The sequence below is a fragment of the Oryzias latipes genome, chromosome 3 (genome assembly GCF_002234675.1).
Source record: "Oryzias latipes chromosome 3, ASM223467v1".
Taxonomy (NCBI): Eukaryota; Metazoa; Chordata; class Actinopteri; order Beloniformes; family Adrianichthyidae; genus Oryzias; species Oryzias latipes.
The window spans coordinates 36,060,853-36,078,277 of NC_019861.2; the positions used below are offsets into that span (position 1 = coordinate 36,060,853).

Here is a 17,425-nt window from a genome sequence, read left to right on the forward strand (position 1 = left end):
GGTGTGGTGCACGGTGGGGTTTAGGCGTGAACACAAGTCATTCAGATGTCAGTAAAAAAAGACGGCAGAATCTTCCCTTTTGACCGGCCTCCCTCCCCGTCTAGAATGCAGCAGAACACAATGTGCCCTCCCGGGCATTGAACACTCCCTCCTTTGATAATTCCCACTCTCTGGAAACAGGACTTGCTGGAGGCCCAAGGACGGCTCGGTACCTGTAGGGATTACTGTCTGTTGTTTAACTCGAACACTGACCTGAGCCGCCGAAAGTGATGGAAAAAAACAAACAAATTTGGCACCAAGCCTGGAGAAAACGGATGAATCAGACTGAGGTGAAATACCTCAGTATGATGCTAAACAGTTAAGAAACCTGCTGCTTTTGTTGGACATTTCTGGAAAAACGTCTGACCTTTAACCTTCTCACAGCACTTCCTTTAAAGGGACTACAAGCACAGATCAGTTCTCCTCTCAGGTTCCTGCAGACACCTGCACCATCGCGAGGTCAAAGCTGTTGCATAACTTTAACCTTTCGGATGCGGGAACGCCATCATGGCAGCTTCACGTTTGGAAAAGGCGTCGATGAAACTCAGACGCGTTTCATTTTCCTTCAGAGTTTCATAGCGAGACCTGAGATGAACTCAACACCTCGTGGTTTGATGTCAGCCTGATGACGGTGTGGCGGCGGCGGCAGCAGCAGCAGCTGTAAGCTTTGGTTGTTCAGACACAAAATCTGTTTTCATCAGCTCCAAACAGGAACCTGGTTGATCAGTTGCTAAAGACCAACCCCCTCTGCCTCCTTGACTTTACAAAAATGATGATTCAGAAACTAAATTGTTATTTATATTTTGATGCTAAATTGTACCAAAATGCATAATTTAGGGGCCTAACACAAAGCCCTGGGGGACTCCAATAGTAATGTCCCTACAGAGTTTGAACCGAAGTCACACCAGCTGTCAAACCAGTTCATCTTAAACCACGTTGCTCCAGTGTTTGGAGTAAAATCTGTATATTCTAGAGCTGATCATCAGCAAACGCTTTACTGATGAAAGAGTCTAAAGACTTTTCAAGTACTGGAAAAAAGTACATGAGAAAGTAACTCACAAACAAACTGAGAAAGTAACTAGGGAAATACCTGAGAAGGTCACAAAATAAGTACCTGAGTAAGTAACAAGAAAGTTACTAAGAAGGTAACTGAGTAAGTAATGGATTGGAGACAGTAACAATGAAGGTAACCGAGAAAGTAATTGTGCAAGTAACTGAGAAAGTAACTAAGAAAGTACCAAAGAGAGTAGAGACCGGTGGGTGAAGAAAAACTTTAGTTTCAAAAGTGATGCCTTTTTCAAAGGCATCACTTTTGAATTTTTTGTTCAGCTAGAATATTGACCCAGTATGAAGGCAGAATAGTAATAATAGAATAGTTAAGAACAGAAAAGAAAATACTTTTGACTGAAATCCCTTCATATTCTAAAGATGTTTTTATTTTTACAGTGAGGACCCATTTTCAATCGTTTCCGTTTCATGTACAGATCTTCAAACATAAAGAGTATCGTTTTTTCTCTGGTCTGTTTGGTCTTCATGGATTGGTTCAAAATTTACAGAAAAACGTCTCATGAATATTTTTTATCTGTACTGTCGATGTATCGTGGTTCACCTTTGGCGCTGTCGCTCTTCTGCAGATCTCAGATCTCAGTGCACTGTGATCTGTGTTCCGATTGGCCGTAGACTACTGTCAATCAATCGCCTCCGTGTCACGTCTCTTGTACAGAAGCGTTCAGTTTGTCAAATTTACATCTTTAGTTTGTTTTCAATCCATAATCCTGGACGTGTTCTTCTATAAAGGTTTGAACTTTGTGAGTTTTTAAACAAGAGAGAAAAGTGTGAAAATGTTCAAAATGTAAAACATCTAGAATCCTACTTTACTTTATAATATATATTTTTAGAACCCGCAATAAATGAGGGACCACTGTATTTGCATTCATGCTCCATATTTCATCTGGATGGTTTTCATTTTTTGTAATATTTGGTCATTACAGTCATGTCTTTACGTCTAAGGGTTAGAACGAGGTCGTTTTGTCCTGTGGGGGCTGATGGGAAGAGCCGCAGAGGTTACAGTGTCCAACAGGTCATTCAACGCTCATTTTTCTCTTTTTTTTTGTTTTTGTTGAGTGACTAAAGCGATGTGCAGAAACGTCTCTTTTTTTTATGGGTTTGTTTGATTCCAGTGTTTCTCAGCTTTGTTGTCAACGTTCTGGCTGTTCTGAAAACTTGCAGAGGCCAGTCAAGCACACATTCACTTCAGAAGCATTTGTTGGGTCGGCTTGAAAACTGATGAATGAATCAAACGCGCACACACACACACACACACACACACACTGATGCGCATCAATCTGCCTGGCCACGTCAACGGAGCAGGTGTCCTTAGCAATGCACCACTGCGCTCTTGGATCTGTGCATCACAGACCGCACAGAAGCGAGAGGACAGAGAGACGGATAGATGCGGGCGTCAGCCATAATGGCGTGATTTGTCTTTATTTGTTTATTTTGTTTGCTATCTGCAGAATTTCGGGGGATTATGAGGCTCTGTCATCAAACTGGAAGTAGCCAGAGCTTTGAGCGTCCGTCTGCTTCCATAATTTCTTTGCTGAAGAGCAGCAGACTCCTACACTCGTTTTTTTTTTGCTTCTTCTTTCTTTGGGATGATAAAAAAGCGGCGAGGAGAAACTAAGCAGAGAAAGATGTACTAAGTAAAGAGCAGGCTTTGCCCCCCGCGGAGCTGGAGCAACACGCTACATAAATAACCGTTATGAATCACACGCTTCGGTCCCAGCCCGCCATTCCTCAAACCAGATCCAGTTTCTATTTTGACACCACAAACATTAGCCGGCGAGTTCGCCCGATGCATTCACACCGTCCGGAAGGGAAACGGGTCGCTCTTCACCTCCAGGAGGTCAAGGGCGGGGCAAAGCGTCAACCAAAACACCACAAGCGCCTCAGAAACAGCTCCTTCAAACACCAGCTGCCTTTTCACTCACTTTCAGCCCAAAGACAGGAATTGAGTCACAATGGCGTCCAGATTCAATGAGAAAATCGAAGACTTTCTTCAAAGACCATCCGTAAAATAAGTACAAAAACCTGCGAGGCTTCGTCTTCTGGAAACTCTGCGCCCTTCTTTTAAACAAGCAAAAATCCGGCCTCCATTCACAGAATCTCCTTTGTAAAAACTTAAATACGTCCCAATGTGCCGTGCGACAAAAGGCCTGGAGGATGGTACCACAGGGGCCTGCGGGGGGGTTTCATTCTTCCCCATTCCTCCTTCATTCAGCTTCTTCTTTTGGAGCATTAGGGCGAGCGGCCATTGAGCTACAACCGCTACTATAAAAATGAATCGGGATTAAAATGACCTCACACGCAAAATTAAAGTCCCTCCAATGTGCCGTTTTTATTGAAGACGCTCTCCTTGGGAACAGGATTGTTTCCTGACAGAGCGAACAAAGAGCACCTTCCAGGAAGTGCCTTTGGAGCCACCCGCAGACAGATTTCACATATCAATCAAAAGAGGGAGTCAGGGGGGGTGGGGGGTCCCTCACAACACAGTATCCTTGCGATGGCTTCTAGACGCACATTTTGGGAGTGTTGACAATGTTACGTTTTGTTTGTGTTGAGTGGACCGAGGGGCACACGGGCGCAGCCACCCACCGAGCCAGCCGTGCAAATTTGAAACCTGGTGTCAGGGCGGGAGTTCAATTCCCCGCTGACGCTACACTCATTGTCCGAAACCACAGAGCTGGAAATAATCTTGGGGCTGAAACTGCGGTTTAAGGTCCGGCAGGTCAGCCAATTAAACGTTTGTACTTACATGAAGAGCGAACGTCCACCGGATGAGGGTTCGTGACGCTCCTGAACCCCAGAGGGGCCGACCTCAGAGGTCACCCCCGCCCCCCAGGCTCCTCCAGCACCTTCAGACCCTCCACCGCTCCGCTCTGCTTAGAACCGCTCTGACATTAAAGCAGATCTCGGAGCGGCTGCAGAAAAAAAGCCTTCATGTGGCGCATGTGTGCTATTTTTAAGTAGGGGTGCTGTGCAAGTGTGGAATTGGGGACAAGGCAGCCTTGCACCGGGCCGTGACACAGACTTATGTTAAACCTAATTAGATCATGATAATAGCTTTAGGGCCCCAGTGATCAATGCTAGAGGTCTGTGGAGATGAACTTTCTTTAAGTTACAAGCTGGTTGTGCTCGTTTTGGCGCGTGCGTTGGCACGTTTCCACCGTTTTAAAAAACCACCAACCCCGGCAGGAAGTCTTCCCTTTCACACTAACCTTTTTTTAGTCGGGAATGTTTCTCAGTCAGCACAACACCAAGTCAGTCCAAACTGATGCTTCACCTCACCAGAAGACTCGAGTTTTCAAGTCCAAGTCAGACATTCAAGTCTGATCTCCCTGTGCCGGTCCCCAGCCCAGATAGGACACGGGTTGTGTCAGGAAGGGCGAAGACATCTCTGCCAAACCACCTGTGTGAATAACTGGAGGCTGATTGGCTGTGGCGACCCCTAACGAGATATGCACCCCCCACCTCCACTCACAAGTCTATGACAAGCGTCAAGTCCCCCTTCAAGGTGAGTTTTGAGTCGGTCTGAGGAAGATGGGAAGATCCTGTTCGTGTCAGGTCTGACATCACCGCATGTAGGATGTTGGTGAACTCCCACTGAAAGTCCAAGTCCTTCAAAACTGATGTCAGGTCTCACAAGTGAAACCTGAATCCCCTTTCAGATCAGTAAGGGCTCACGTCATCGAAGGACTCGTTTTAAGTTCAAGTCCAAGTCTGGATTTTTGGATCAGACTTTCTAATGGGTTTTAAAAAGTCTTAAGGCATCAGTTTTAGAAAGACAAGTCACATTCCAAGTCTCTCAAGAGTGAGTTTTGGGGACGGTCTACCAATGCTGTCCTAAAATCAAGTTCAAATCTCTGGTTTAAGGAGGTCTTTGATTGACCAGTTTCACTTGTTAAAGTCTAACTCATTTCTTTGGTTTGGTAACAAACACAACAAGTCAGCCCCAAGTCTAAAATCAACAACTCCGAGTCGCACCCCGAGTCTGTGAAGACCAGCAGCCTTCATCAACAGTCTCTAAGCTGCCACATGTTTACAACAAAACTGTTTTCTGGCTGAGGCAGAGTTCTGCAGGGGTCCAAAACCAAGACCGGAACCTCAAATCCAGAAGAAGTCCGGTTTCTGTGGATTACAGAAGGCCGTGCTGTACCAGTTCTGATGTTCTTGGAATATTCCTGATGTCCTTACATTTGGAGATTCGGGAATCAGCGAGCATCTCCCATAATGTGTCCAGATCACACCAAGACGTTCCATCAGCAACATTACAGAGGAGTCTAGTTTACAGCTCCAGACTCTTCAGATCGCTCTCAGTGAGGACTAAGAGGATTCTTTATGCTTCCATTACTAACTAATGAAATTTGTGTAATGTAATATTTTAACATGTCTGGGTCTGCTTACATGCCAGCTACAGCTTGTATTACTTCTGATTAGTCTTGATATCGGATGCTGTGGGATTCCCTGTACATATCAGCTAAAGTTGGAGCAGTTGTTGAATCTCGACGCCCCCGCTTCCGTCTAAGTACTTCTTCCAACCCCACTTCCCGGGATGTGATGGGGGTTAAAGTCATCCATCTGTCCATTTTCTATACCCACTTCATCGCTTTCAGGGTTGCGGGGGGTAACTCAAGCCTGTCCTCGAGGGTTTGGGGAGGGATTACGGCGGGCAGGTCTCTAGACCAAAGTTGGAACACGCTCGCCAGATCCGTCTGTCGTAGACTGAGAGGTCTTTGGACAATTAGACATATTTTTGAATTTCTCCATCCCTCATAAGAGTCACTTCCATCCCGGAGTCTCTGGAAGTTTCTCTTTGTTCTGACGGATAACCAGCCGAGAAAAGACTTTGAACCCAAAGGCTTCAACAGGAACGGACATTTACGACAACATTTGACGACGACCAACTATCTCTGTTGTTTTCTTCACCCGTACACAATAAAAAATACTGAAATCTTTGTTCCAGTTCCAGTGATTTTTAATGCAATGATCTACACACACAGATCTTTTCATCCTAATTCTTCGCTTTTCTTCCTCACTTTAGAGACCCACTCCAAAGAAAATGGTAATTTCAACATGTTCTTGTAGCATTTTTCTGATGATGGACATATCTTTATTATATGTATGTTTGTCTTTCAAATCCTCGTCTGAGCTGGAATCTAGATCAAAACTGGACGGCTGGTTTTCTCCAATACTGCTCGCCAGCTGTGTTGCACCATTAATGTTATCTAGGGGTTATGAAAGGCTGTAAGCTAGTGGGAAAGCATGTAAACACATGGATGATGTTAGGTGGGGGCATCGCCAATGATCCCGCCCACAATTAGAGGTTGGTTTCTAGTGAACTCCTGCTGCTCTGCAGAAACGTTGTCCTAGAAAACGACAGAGGTTTGTTGGATTTTGGCTTAAAACAGCATCATCATAGCTAAAAGACCACTTCAAAAACAGATCCAAAGGTGATCGGAGTGAGTCTTTAAACGGTTTTTGGTTGTTTTGTGGAGAACAGAAGCTGCTGAGATTTCTCTGTGAATCAATCTGACCTCCGGAATTGTTTTCTTTACTCCGGCGATGGTCGGAACGTCCTGGTTTCATCCGATTAGGGCGGGTTCTCGGTGGAGGAACGACACGAGAGAGAAGCCAGAAGCAAGGCTTTGCCGTTGAACGGCGAGGTGTTAAGCTTTCCGTGGCGACATCTATCTCTCGCCACCACCTTGAGGGCATCTTTTAAGCAGAGGAATTTAGCCATTACGTGGCATTAACCTCATTAGAAAACACTCTTTAGCCGCTCCAAGATAAAATTGATTTACTGCTGCCATTTCCACCACTGCTCTCGATCAATGGTTAAACTATCCCTTTTATGGCCCTGTGCACACTCTCTGCTCTTTTCTCCAGTTTTCTTTAACTGCTCTTTAATTTCACCCCCCCCCCACTCTTGTCCTTGTGCCAGGTATGCAGTCACCGAGCGGCAGAGCTGCTCTCACTTCCACAATGCTTCTCATCTATTTGAAAGTGGGTGGAAACGGCAGATTCACTTGCAGATTCCTTGAACCAATTAAGCCCAAACTTGCTGTCTAAGTGTTCTGGAGATGTCTCCTCACAGTCGGCCAAACGCGCAGCAGAGTTTCTATCTTAACGCCGTGTTTGTGCAGGTTTTTTTTTTCCTTTCTCTGGAGGTTGTTGAAGTTCTTCACCACGCAGGAATGTGATGAGCCCGGGCAGCTGCAGATAGACCAGCGCCTTCCTGGGAATGTTTTCTTTCACATCACCCATCTGGAAATGTCCGAGCGCTTTGGCGCCGGAGCGGCCCGCGTGCAGCAGGTCCAGCACACCTGGGCTTCCGGCCCGACAAACCGGGACAGAAGGGACCTTCTCAACGGCATTTTCCTCTTTGTTTCGGCATTTTCCTCTTCCTCTTTCTTTGGTTTCTCCTCAGGGAGTCCCATCAGCTAAGAAGTTGGAAAAATTCCCTGAAGATCCACATTTTTGTTCTGACTAAAGGCTGCGTCTCACAGCCACTACGTTGGTCATCCAGGAATGAACGTAGAAAAAGTGATAAAAGGACATTTTCAGCGATCCATCACAAACCAACCAGGTAAAAAGGTTAAAGCAACATAAAAGGCAAAAGTTTGTGCTTCAATTATGTCATTTTAAAGTCATATGTGAGCTGTGTGTGAAAAGTCTGTTAGACATAGATGAACAACTTTGTGTATCTTTCTTGCAAAAATCACGCACATTTGCATCCGATTTACCTAACAATTGTTGCTAAACTACGCAAAATAGGCGTCAACTGTGTCGTTCTCAGGAGACGGCTCAAAACAGAATTTATGTAAAGACCCGTCGGCCAAACCCTCGACGGCGTCTGCGCTCATCGAAACACTTTGGAATGACGTCGATCACGCGTGGATCCCAAAAGACCAAAACATCATTCGAGGAAAATGCTTCAAATGTGTCGCGGCCTTTAAGCTCTAAAGTTCATGACAAACTGCAGCTCCATGCCGGACCTCCTTCTCCATTTCCTGGAGAGGCAGATCAGCCGCTGACACCAGTTACCAGGTCACATCCAGAACCCTTACGGTTCTCCCCCCCGAGGACTGGAAAACACACCCCCATCCTGGTTTGTGGAGCGACGTCTAACATCAGAGCCGTCTGTCGTCAGCAAGACAACACACAATCTTTAAACCACGGATTTGATCGGATCCCGAAGCTTCACATTCCTCTGGAGTTGAGTCAACCTCGTAAACGGTTGAAGAGTTGCAGATCAAAGATCATGAATGTGTAGAGTTAGATATTCAGAGCCACATAGATCTGGGGATTCACGCCAATTCTTTTATTACAAGAGGGATAAAAATAATTTTTGATTTTATCATAACAAAAAAAAGGCTTCAGCCAGGAGTTTACTGAAACCTCATCAGATCAGCAGATAAACACGGTGGTGGGAGTGTGATGATCCGCACAGCAAACACTACGGAGTACATCCACCTCTGAATAGCAAAAGTACTACACTTCATAAAGTATACTCGAGTATACGTCAACTATAGACCATGTAGTGTAGAAAGTATATAACCAGAATATTTCTTTAGACTAAATGGGAACATTTTAAGTTTACAATAAATAGATGCTCAGCTTCACTTAAATAGACTACCTGAGGTTGACAGGCTGAGATTCTGGTTCGGGACCTGAAACGTTGAATTTATGTGATAAAAACGTGAAAAGCTCGTCTGAATTTGACGTTTTCTGTTGAAGGAAAGACAAAGCTGTCGATGGAACGAAGGTCTGAAGTTTCACCACGTTTTTTGCCACTACTGTAGAAAATAAAAATACAGTTTAATGACAAAACAATCAAAGTGAAGAATCTTTTTGACAGTTTTTCATATGAAAAAGTTCACTTTTAGCAGACTGATGGTTGGTTTCAGACAAAACTGTTTCCATCAATTGGTTTGATGGATTTTCATTGTTCTCTAGTTTGCTAACAGTTAGTCTTGTTTTCTGGATTTAACTCTCAGAGAACCTCGATGTTCCCTCCGGCTTTTCTTTGGCTCTCGCTCAGATCTTCATCCTTCTTCTAACCAGCAGCTTTCAGTTTTTTTTTTCTTTTATTAGTTCAACTGGTTTCTAACAGGTTTTTTCTTCTTCAGATTTCTACACCAAACTCTGACAGTCGGAGTGAAGAGAATCAGCAAGTCAGGATCCCTAGTGATCCCAACATGATCCACTCAGGGCTAAAGAAAGAGAAACGTGGAATCTGATGGCAGATCCTCGAGAACTCTGCTATTTTTAGCTGTGACACCCCCCCCCCCTTCTCCTCCCCCCCGTCCCTCGCCGCTCCGTGAACTTTTAGGTTTGGACGGTTTGACACAAAGCCGCGAGTTCCAGGCGGCGTTCATCGGGGGAACGTTCAGCCACGGACCGGGGTCGGGATGATGAAGTCAGTGGGGAGGGGGGGCTGTTGTACGGCTAATCCCCACCCCCCACTGACATTCCTGCCCGTGTGGCCGAGCGCACGCCCACTTCTGGCAGCTCAGGTTTATGTGGACTTTTAAGCCAGTCACACAATGTTGTATTTCTTTCACAAATCAATAAGAGCGCCATTTGCCCCCCCTCCCCCCTTCTCCTTTCTCATCGCTTCCACGTCTGAGAGAATTGATCTGAAGGGATGGAGTGATACCAGCCAGCCGAGGGAGCCCCCCCCCCCCCAGCACCACCACTCTTTTGACACATAAATAAAATATGTGGCCTTTTCTGCTTCAGTTCACCACAGTGTCAGTTCTGAGAAAAGAATCCGGAGTGCAGGGCTCGCCCGGAGCTGCCGATACACCGGGTGGGCGGTGGTCGCCTGGGTGTCATCACTCCCCGTTTACGAAATCCCCAAAACTTTTTTCGGAGAAAGACCTTGAAAAGGCGCGGCAGGCGTGGCGTTCCTCCCAGACAGGAAGCGGTAAATGGGGCATCTAAAGCGGTAATGAGGAGAGATCTGTCCACCTGCGGACGCTAAAAGTCCCACATTAATATCAGCTACCTCGCCGCCGTGCCACTAACAGATGAGCGCGACGTGTTCATCCACACCTGGGCTAGATATTCCCAGTGTGACGGCGAAGGCTTTTCCACAGCTGCCCCACAAATAGCTGCTCGCTGAACTAACCTGGCATCCTTCAGGGCCGGCGGGGTTTCCACCTCACTCCTGCAGGGGCTCTGGAGCATCTCCCACTCTAGCCATGACTTGCACTTCCTGCACCACCCCAACGACAGGTGGTCCCCCCCCGCCTCCGAGCAGGTCGCTGCCCCGTTCAGATGACGACAGCGTCGGCGTGAGGCGACCTCCCTTCACGGGAAGACTAATGGGATTAGGGAGGAATTATGTCGACATGCTCACGCCGTCCGTCTGCAGCACGCCGCACGCTGTGGCCAACTGCTGGCAGGCCGCCGTCACCATCACCCCACGCCGATTGCATCAGGAACCTGACATCAGCAATCCGCCCTGCTTCCCGCCCCGCCCCCTTAGCCTCCATCTGTTCGCCTTCCGTCCGGCGCAAAGAAATCCAAGAACGCAAAACATTCCGAGAAAAACGACAAAATCTGGCAGAACAGACGCCGAACGGCAGAAAACAAGACGGAAACATGCGGAGAAAAACCAAAGAATTAAAAACAGAAAACTGCTGCATGAAAAATATGAACCAAAAAGATCAATAATAACAAACTAGTTCCAGTCCTACAAGCTAAATTACCGAAATAAAATACCAGCTGAATGAGGCTAAAGATTTGAAAATGCAATCGTGCTTCTGATTTGAAACCAAAGTATCAGAGATGGACGTCAAAGACGTTAAATTCCCCGTTCAAAACGATCCAATCCCAGAAAAACAAAGACTGATCAACAATCATGATGATCTAACATCTAAGAAAACTGAAAGAGACTTCAATAAAACAAACATTTGAGGTTTATGTAACCCTAAAGAACCAACGGGCCTCAAATGTTTGTTTCTATTTTTCATTTATTTAGCTGCTGATAATGAACACAAAACCAAATTGGTTTAAATACCTTTAAAGCCAACAACCAAAGAACTGATGAATGCAACAACATTTGTGCTGAGCTGAAAGTCAGAAATGATCAATGATGCTGATCCATATCTGATCTTCATTAGAGTAAAAAAAAAAGAGTGAAAAAAGTGACTTTATTCGATGCTAAAAACTGGAAAACTGTTGATCATAAATGGGGTTTTGAAAAAAGAGAAATACAATCAATTCAGGCATGTAAGCCACGCTGAATAATGCAAAAGCGTCTATGAAATATGAAATGATAACGTATAGAAAACTTAAAACTGTTCCATAAATGACCGGTTGGGTTGAATTCGTCCTCAATCTCCAGTGATGTTGAGTAAAATAATGATTTGATGATCAAATGGAGGAAAATGAGAAAAGAAGCTTTAAAATCCTAACTGAAAGGGTGAAGAGCCTAAAGTGTCAGTCAGACGTGACGCGGCGTCTCTCAGCGCACCCCCCTCCCCCTCCTAAAAGCCCTGAGTCACCTCTGACAGTCACCTCAGACGAGGGGGGGGCGGGGGCTTCCTGGACGGCGGGCTCAGCCCCGGTTAGCTCGCTTCAGCTCCGCCCGAGGTCGACGCTGCTCAGCCTGAAACAGAAAGAGAGGGGGGGGTGAATTCACTGTCACCCCTGCCCTCCCCCGCAAGAAGGGGGGGGGGGGGTCCTCAGAGGACCTGCAGTTCTCTTCAGGAGGAACATTTTTCATGAAAAGCTTTCAGCTGCAAATTCAGACAAAAATGGAAAAAAAATAAAAGAGTCTTAAACAGCCCCCCACCCCCACCCCCAGCTGCATTAATGCACCAGAGAAAACAATAATGCATCTCGTGCATGGACCTGCAGCTACATATTTCATATCAGGTCATTAAGCGCCCCCCCCAACACACCCATTATTTACAACCGTTTGGGAAAAGCTGCTGACTGGCAGAGAAGCCCCGCCCCCTTCTCGCTCCCGAGACGCTGCCACCACCAGCTCAGGTGGGTCTGGGAGCGGAGGGATGCAAAGAGAAGCTTTTTCACCTCAGAAGCGGTTTACCTTCGATTTTCTCTGCTGGGAAGGGTTCAGTTAGGGCTGGGGGGGCTGGGGGGAGAGGGCGGGGGCCGGGGTCAATAGCAGTTATCTGTAATGGAGGGAAATGTGTTTCTGAAGAGCGGCCCGCAGCGGACAGCTGTGTTTGGACGAGCCGTCACAGATACATCCAAGTTTGGACTCGCCGCTTCACCCGTGCACGTGTGTTTGCACAGACCCAGGCAGGAGAGGCGTGTGTGTTTGCACACGCATGGACTCCTAACATGGACAACAAGCGGGGAACATCTTTGATGCCAGTTTCTTTTTTCTGTTACTGAAAACTTTAGGCTGATTGCATCTTTTTCTTTTGAAATCTGTTGGAATTCCGTCAAACCAAAGGGTTTGCTGTCGTCTAAAGTCCTACAGGAGCGTCTCCTCTGGCAGGTCCAGACCCGGTCCGGCTCTGGTTTCCCCTCCTGGCCCTCTTGGTTCTGCAGGTGTGAGAGCTCACCTGGACTCTGCTTTGAACCAAACACGCCAGAACTCTTCAGAACGCGGGTTAGTGTCTGGTTGCAGATGAACCCTGGCACGGTTCCCTTCAGTGTGAATGCAGGCGGACTTTTCAAAGAGGAGACCTGAACCACAACAAGGGTGGGAGTCAGCATTCCCATCCTTCCTCACCAAGGTGGTTCTGTCAGATTGAAGTTCAGACTTTTCTCAGAACCTGAGCATCACTGCTCTGGTGTTGAATTCAGGTGCTCTTGACCCTGACCTGATCTGGTGGAGAATATTCTCCATTTAGAAAAGTTACGGTATGAAACTTTATCGATCTGCTTGTTTGAGTCCACATGTTGCATAAACATCCTCTACATCAAGATGTTTTGGTTAAAGGCCAGATGTTCCTCTGTGTTCCTGTTGTTCTGCAGTGTCTCTGGACTTTGTCACATAGACTGAGAGAGGGTTTGACTCCAACAGGTTCTGCTGGTCCTTGGGTTGTCCAGTCCGGGTCGTAGAGAGGAGTCCCAGCATCTTTAGGGGAGCGCAGGTGTGTCTTGCAGTTCCTTTGAGGCTCGTATGGCCACCTCAAGGGATGTCATTAAAATGGAACGTACCATTGTCGTGTGCGTGGTAAGTGTATTGTGAAGTATTCGTAGGGATAATGGAAGTTACAGGCACTTGGCGTACAGGTGATGTTGTTGTACGGCGTTCTTACGCCAGGCTGTAGTCGTTAGTGAGGTAAGACTTCTGGCTCCTTACTGACCGCGCCCAAAGCTGCACACATGCGGTGTGTACGTGATCCGTAGGTGATCCATAAGACGCCTGTAGGACGTCCACACAAACTACACTCTGATTGTCTAGTTTCCTCATTTCCATAAGTCATGAGTGAGTACGTATCACGTGACCGACACTATCCTTATGCATTCTCACCTACTTCACCTACTTGGTGTTGTAGAACTCCGGCCGGGCACAAACTGCAAATATTCATTCCTCCTACACAATCAACTGTGAAACGGCTGGCACGTCCAGGAAAGGAAGGGGACGCCGACCATACGTCACATCTGATTTGATCAAATTTCAACTTTCAACTTTAAACAACGTAAAGGCGTCCATCTGATTGGCCGAATTCATAAAGGATTGATTGATTTGATTTGTTAAATACTTCAAGTTGCCATAAGATTCTTGCAGCATTCATTCATTTTCTATTCCATTTTTCCCTTTCGGGGTCACGCGGTTGCTGGAGCCTATCCCAGCCACTTGTGGGCGAAGGCAGGGGACACCCTGGACAGGTCGCCAGTCTGTCGCAGGGTAGAATGTCCACAATCACACACCCATTCACTCTCACACTCACACCTGTGGACAATTTAGAGTAGCCAATTGACCTATGAAGCATGTTTTTGGAGGGTGGGAGGAAGCCGGAGATCCTGGAGAGACCCCCGCATGCACGGGGAGAACATGCAAACTCCACACAGGAAGGTCCCCCATTGATGTTCTGTTCCAGGTCCCCCAGCCGGGACTTGAACCAGAGGCCTTCTTGCTGTGAAGCAAATTTTCGCCAACGTTTGCTATTTGCGTATTGCACAGGCTATAAATTTGCGATATATTGTGCAGGTCTACTTTGGATGCACCATTGCAGGTTTGAAGTGGAGCAAATACTTTTTTAAGTATGGGGGGGTGGGGTTAAAACATGTCTTTAGAGCCCTAAAAACTAGACTACCAGTTGTGTCTCCATTGATGCCCATCAGTGGTGTCTGCAACAGGAGCGTACCATCACTAAACACCCCCGCCCCCGACAAAAATCACCTCCAAGCAGGAAACAAGAAAAACCGCAATCTAGCTTTAAAGAAGGAGAAGAAATGTTTTAAGGGGCGATGAATTTGGAGGCGCTGAATGGGATGTTGCTACATGTTTTACTAAAGGAAATATAATGGCAGACTATTATTAGATCACATTAATCAGGAGTGTGCCAAAGGCAGTGACAGCCGTGCTGAAAAGGATTGAAAACGCTGGTAATGGATATAAATTACCCATTGTGTGATAAAAGGATTTTTTTCTCCACTAAGAAGGTAAAAGAGGAAGAGCAGAGCCACAGAGCGCCGCGTGTTTGTGCGCCGCACCGTAATAACGCGAGGTTATCAGCGCCGGATTAAAAATTTTAAGGGAATCAGATAGCGGGGGCGAGGCCGCGCTTTAAAGCCACCGCTGACAGGAAAGGGGGGGGCGGTTTAAAAACAGATTAAAGCGGCGAGCCGGGACAGAGGTGACGGCGAGGAAAAGGGGGGGGGGGGGGGGGGACTCCGATGGAGGTCTGCCAGGCTGGCAAACAAAAGATCAATAATTTCGAGCAAATCTAATGTTGTGGCGGATGCTAATGCGCTCGTCCATCACGGCGGCGGCGGCGGACGAGGTCCCCGTTGATTTGGAAACAGTCGTCACGCGCGCCCGTATGAAAATGATAATATATAGACAGGAATTGGCTGCCATTCTTTGGCATCAATCTTCATTTCTTCCTTCAGACCTCAGTTTTGAAATATGAAGAGTGTCAACACCCCCCCACCCCACCCCCCCCCACACACACACACAACACGGGAGGACATCCGTCAAAGTGGCGAGGCCGACGGTCGCCCGCGAGACGAGGCGGAGACGGCAGATCCTTCACGGACAGACCGGCTGAGACACTTGGCAGCCACCTGATCTCAATCAGGCCTGGCGGGGGCAGCGTCGGGGGTGTTCCACTCCATCACCCCCACCCCCCCACTCACTGAAGGTGCGCTTCATTTATCCATGGGCGCCACGTCTGCTGTTTGCTCTGCGGAACACCGGGAGACGCATCAGCTGATGACAATCTTCTTAACTTTCCTTTGCCAACCGCCCCACCCCCCCATCACCAACCCACCTCCCCATGCCAATATTTGGCTCAACGGTCGGGAAGTCGGTGGCAGGTGGAAGGCACTAAGCTCCTTCTCTGCTCCCCGGGCGAAGTGTGAGGAGCAAAACAATGACAGACAAAGGTCACCTGGCCCCAAACGCCCCCACCTGCCGAGGTGTTGACCTACCAACACCCCCCCACCGGGTAAGATGAAGAAACGGAGGGGATCATGAAGTTCGTTCCACGAAAAAACAGAAAACATGAGGAAGAGCAGATGGATTCTGGGTTTAAGGATCGTTTCCTTTATTAAAAATAACCTGAGAAACTTTCAGAATAAAAGTGGAAGATTTGATCCAATTAAAATATTTGTGAAAAGAAACAGGATGTAGTTTAGGGAAAACCCTCTATTTTATCAGACGTGTATTTATTCATAAATTAATAATAGATTTATTCAAAATGAGAAAAAATAAATCTATGGTTAATGAAAATGACAGAATAAAAGTCAGAAAAACCTAAATATTTTTGGGAAGGTGTTAAAATAAAAGAGTTTGCCCCTGGAATGTCTCTGTTTTGTGGGATGCTGGGATTTTCCGGTGGAATCAAACCAGCGGCGTTGCCTGGTTTTATTTTCAGGTGTTTGGCAGACAGACATTTATTACCTTCTAACTGTTAACTTCAACAACAATAATGAGTTTTAAAGGTCACAGAGGGGGGGGCTTTCAGAGCGTTCATCTCCGATGGCACAACATCCGATTATTGCTCGCAGCTTGTAGCTGTTTGCGCCGCTTTTCCTGCGTTTGCTCAAAAAAAAAAAGAAGAAAAAAACAAACGCCGTTTCCTGGATTCACCGGGCCGGGACCTTGGGCGGTGGAATAATAAAAGCCGTGACATACGGCTGAGAGCAGGGGAGGCACGCTGTGACCCGCCGCCACCCCAGGCCCCTCCCAGCTGCACCTCATTCTCCCTCTGCTGTGACTGCCCCCCCCCTACTGCTGACATACCCAAACACCTACAAGCACGGCGCTCTTCCTCCGTGTTCGGAGCCGTGTCAGGGCACCGCGAAAGGTCAGCCTTCTTGGAAGGCGTTCAGTTTTTTGGATTAAGGCTTCCTTGAATGCAGATTTACTCCCCCCCCAAAAAAAATATGGCAGCAGCTGCTCCAAGCACAGATTCCTCCCCTCCCTCTCCAAACCTCCGACATCCTGTATCAAAGGTTTGGGGAGGTAGAAATGCGAACGTGCAGAGGGGCCACGCCGCCGACATGGTTCCTGGTCACCCCCCGTCCCTTCCCCCCCCCCCCCCCCAACCACCACCACTGCAGAAGTAATGATGTTTCTGTGCATCACTGTAATTAGCCCGTCCCATATAGACCCCGCCCACCCCCATGCCACCATCAACACCACCGTCCGGGGCGATCACCCCACACGTCACGTTGCCACTCGACTCTCCCTTTTTCCAGTTCATTCAAAATCGGTCAGAGAGAAGAAGAATGTCCTTTACATCAATGGAGGGCGGAGTCAACATACTATTTAGGCTCCTCCCCTTTGATCCTTAGTTATTAATTTCATTTTTTGCCAAATTTTAGACAGTATTCAATCATTGTTCATCTCAGATTAGCTGCCCACAAACTCCGCCCCTACACAAACAATGCTAGAGTTAACGGTTGCTATGGAAACGGGGCAGAAATCCCGGCATGGATGGAGTTTGACGTATTTTCTGTTCAAATAAATCATTTTAGCCATTAAAACAAACTTCATAACTCAAGCTAAATTGTGAAATTAATCTAGAAGAAGTCGAGGACTACAAGTTTGTGTTTAGACAAAACAGCAGTAAACAAAGTTTTTTTATTGTAAACACACAGTTGATGGTTGAAACCAAATCCAGGGGGGGACGACTGGTAAATCTGTGAAAGTCCTCCGGTTGCC

General features: G+C 47.0%; 1 protein-coding gene across 7 annotated transcripts in view; it reads right to left on the bottom strand.

Annotated features, from left to right (window-relative positions):
- znf536 (zinc finger protein 536) overlaps positions 1-17,425 on the bottom strand; it is a 174,878-nt gene that overhangs the window by 122,874 nt on the left and 34,579 nt on the right. For 5 of the 7 annotated variants that reach the window (XM_023953729.1, XM_023953732.1, XM_023953733.1 and 2 more), the window contains one exon: positions 11,613-11,716. The gene's annotated coding sequence lies outside the window, so the exon portion shown is untranslated. The remainder of the gene's footprint in view (positions 1-11,612; positions 11,717-17,425) is intronic. The other 2 variants (XM_023953731.1, XM_023953727.1) reach the window with 1 other exon arrangement.